Source organism: Curcuma longa, chromosome 4 (genome assembly GCF_044706935.1).
Source record: "Curcuma longa cultivar G26 ecotype Majalengka, Jawa Barat chromosome 4, ITB_CL_G26_1.1, whole genome shotgun sequence".
Classification (NCBI taxonomy): Eukaryota; Viridiplantae; Streptophyta; class Magnoliopsida; order Zingiberales; family Zingiberaceae; genus Curcuma; species Curcuma longa.
This window is the reverse complement of record NC_133864.1, coordinates 2,844,760-2,848,695: the sequence shown is the minus strand read 5'-3', so window position 1 is coordinate 2,848,695 and position 3,936 is coordinate 2,844,760.

The following is a 3,936-nucleotide window of genomic DNA, read 5'->3' as shown; positions in this document are numbered from 1 at the left end:
TTGGTTGTCAATAAATATAAACGAGGAAAAAGTAGAAAACTATTGATAGTAATCATTTTCATGTTTATTCTCTTGTACTTCATTCTTAATCATCCCTGTAATACTTATTGTGTTTTATTTATTTATTTTTAAGAGAAACAGGTTTCTTGATCTTGAGATGGTTTTTTTTTTTTAAAAAGAAGATAATGGAGTACAAGAAATGATTCATTGTCGAATTATCATAGATGGGGGAATAGGAATTGAGATTTCTAACCACATAAACGATTTGAGTTTGCATTGTTTGTGTTTATTATCTTTAGCTACTTGTCTGTCGACTTATTTGGGTTTAAGGTTTATTTGGAGTTTGCTCGTCATGGATCTTCTAGCTTTTTTGGGTTTATAGTTGTAAAAAATTCCACCAAAAATAGTAGAATACTACTATATTGATTATCAACAACTGAATTTGATCATCTTTTGACCTTTTCTATTATTTATCTTTTAAATTTTTTCCTTGTGTTATTGTTTAGGATTTTCGATTTTTGTGGTTTCACCTTAGACTAAGTTCCAATTTGACATACCATGACAAAGAAAACTACCAGCTTGGAGTTGAAATAGCTGAACTGATAGTCAAGACACCAAAAATGTTTTTTAAAGAGATAGGAAGAGAAGGAAAAAAAAGAAGACTCGTGCATTGTAGGGGAATAGGGAATAGTTATAATGCAAACAATTCAGCTACAATGATTTTGATAGGTATTTTCAATGATATCAAAACATCAATCGTTTCTACTCAGATGCTAATTAACACAAACAGATTCAGCCTTTTTTCTTATCGCATCACAGAATAGAAAAGAACAAAAAATTGTATTGGAGTGTAAAGGATCAAACTAGATTACAAAGCTTATAGAATTCAAGTACATACTTAAAAAGTATCCAAACAACAAATGTATTATACTTACCTTAAAATTTTTTCAAAGTAAAATTTTAATATCATTAGACATCTTTTTTCATTTGGCCATGTTCCTTTAATCATTCTTTTGATATCATTTGAAATATCATGAGGAATCTCATTTTCAACAAATTTAAATATAACAAAATTAAGAATATTATAGTAAAAAATAATTTAATACAAAAAAAATCAAATTTTATTAAATTTAAAAGGTCATATGATTTACTTATTCATAATCACGTTTATTTTAGTCCGTTCATCAATATTTGTTAGAATCTGAGACCCTTGATTAGGTTCTCTTTGTCGAACTACCGATGAACTACGTTCTTCGTAACTTGGATCATTGATTTACGTTATTATTTGAAATTTATCTTTCCTCCTCATCCTATGACAAATAAATACATACAATATAAGTAATTATTTAATAAATACAATATCAAGATAAAATTAATACACTTATATTTCATTTGGTATGTTATCAAGTCTAAGTATTGTATATTGCCTATATACATCATCATTAAAATATATATTATATAATTGATCAATAGTTTGATCAAATTGTATTTTATTAATACAAATTAAATATACATATTCATCTTGTATCATATGAGATTGCCATCTCCGTCGTCCTCTCCCCCTTGATTTCTTTTGTTAGAACTAATATGCTTTCCTCTACTTGACATCCTGCATAAATGTTAACATATTTAATCAATATATTTAACCAAAAAGAATGCATGCTATAGATAATATATCATATGTTATATAAAAAAGAAATGTCATGTTATAGTGAACCTTATGATTATAAACTGAATGATTACTGACCAACATAAATAAAAGGTACTTTGATGACCAAATGGATTGAATCCATCTGTGCATAATCCAAGTCACACATTGTGTGGGTATGAGGCAAATGAAGAATAAGTGCGATCAAAATATTTCCAAGCTTTACCATGAGATGGGTGTGCCATTTGTCCATCTACGTAATGATTTTTGCATGCCAAATCATGTGCTCACAAGTATGTGTAGATGCATAAAGCCGCTCTTAAGTTTAGGTATTAACGTCAAGTACCGCAAGACATAAAAAGACACTTTTTTTGCACTCCAGGCTTCCTAGGTTTATATCGGGGATGAAAGCAAATGGGGCATTCTTTGTAGTCTTTGTATTCTTCATAATATAGAATATAATTATTCACACATGCATCAATTTACTTATACCAAAGTCCAAGATTGGAAAGATGCTTCTTTGTTTTATACAAATTCGGTGGCGATTATCACTTTTTGGTAACATGCTTTTTATTATTAACATAAGTCTATCGTAGCATGCCTCTGGTAGATTATACTCAAATTTAAGATTTAACAATTGCGTCACTGCTGAGAGTTTAGTGTGATTTTTGCAGTCATTCCACAATGGCTCATCTGCAACCTTTAATAAGTCAAAGAACTTCTTTGTATCATAATTTGGAGGTTGTTCATTAGTTATTGTAGTCCAATCAAAATCTTGATCAATTCCATCAATCACCACAGTTCTATAATGAGATCCTTCTTCATTATTATGAACTCTTTAATAATAATTAGTTTTCTTTAATGGTTCACCATATGCATACCATTGCTCGTAGCCACGAGTGAATCCATTTTTGACGAAGTGATAACACACATCATTTTCTTTTAAAAATTTTCTATTATAACACTTGCTACATGAATCTTATCCCTATTGGTTTTGGAGCTAGTAGTGTGGGTAAATTGTGGATACCTACATCCATGACTAGCCCATACCAAAACTCTACGATTCAGTGAGAGCATAATTTAATTAAAAATCTAATTAAATAATTTAGAAATGATACTCATTTATGCATTTTAATGTTGTAGATCACATGCCATCAATTACGTTGAATACTCTCTCTTTGCAATCTGTCCTTGAGAAGGACAAGCCCAAAAGAGTAAGTTTTCTGAAATGGTACAAAAACTTAAGGATCATCCTCAAGCAAGAACGCAAACTATACGTCCTAGAACAACCTCTTCCTGAAGCACCCGCCACTACTGCTATTCGTGTGGAAAAAGATACTTACAAGAAGCATCAGGATGATGTACTCGATGTATTATGCCTTATCTTGCTACTATGAACTCTGAGCTTCAAAAGCAACATGAGAACATGGATGCTCATGATATGGTTGAGCACCTAAAATAACTGTATCAAGGGCAAGCTATACATGAGTAGTTTGAGATGTCTGAGGCCCTGCCCGAAGAACTCGAGTTCAGCTCAATGGGATTGAGCTGAACCAACTCAAGATGGCTTAAAACAGGAATTCTGGCCCGGTCCAATCCAGTTAAGCCTGACCCAACATCAAAACCCGGTCCAATTTCAAATCCCGGTTCAACACAGGCGCCGGTTCAAAGCAATTCCGCCGATCCAATCAGCCGGTTCAGTGGCTCCGCGTTAAAAGAAACACCGGTTCACGGGTAAACAGGAGCTCGCGATTATTTTTAGGTCTTCTTCTTCTCCTCTTCTCGTCGCGACGCCGCCACCGAGCTCCGCCGTCACGACGCCACCATCCTTTCTTCTCCGATCAACAAAGTGCAAAGGCGGCAGCGGCTTCAATCGACGAACGCCGAAGATTCCAATGGAGCGCCGCCGACGTGGTTCGAAGGTGGCAGCTCCACTATTCCCAGTCGTCGCGGAATGGTGACCGTGGGTGGTTCTCCGGTCATCGGTGCTCGACGGTCGTTAGCACAGAGAAGAGGGTGTGGGTGGCTCTCCATCTTCAGACTCTGGCGCTCCGCATCCCCTGATTCCGAACAGGAGTGACCTTCGTTGATGTGGTTCGGACGCGGAGGAGAGCTCGTGCTTGGCATCAACCATCATCCTCCACCGAAGAATGCAAGGTAAGGGGTTTCTTTTCCTTTTGTCTAATGTCTGGTTTGCTGGATTGCAGCTTAACAGAGGGCAGAGGAATCAGGCAGCCCGATATCCTGCTTTTCCATTCCTTTTCCGCCGTGAGGGTCCTCCGGTGCGA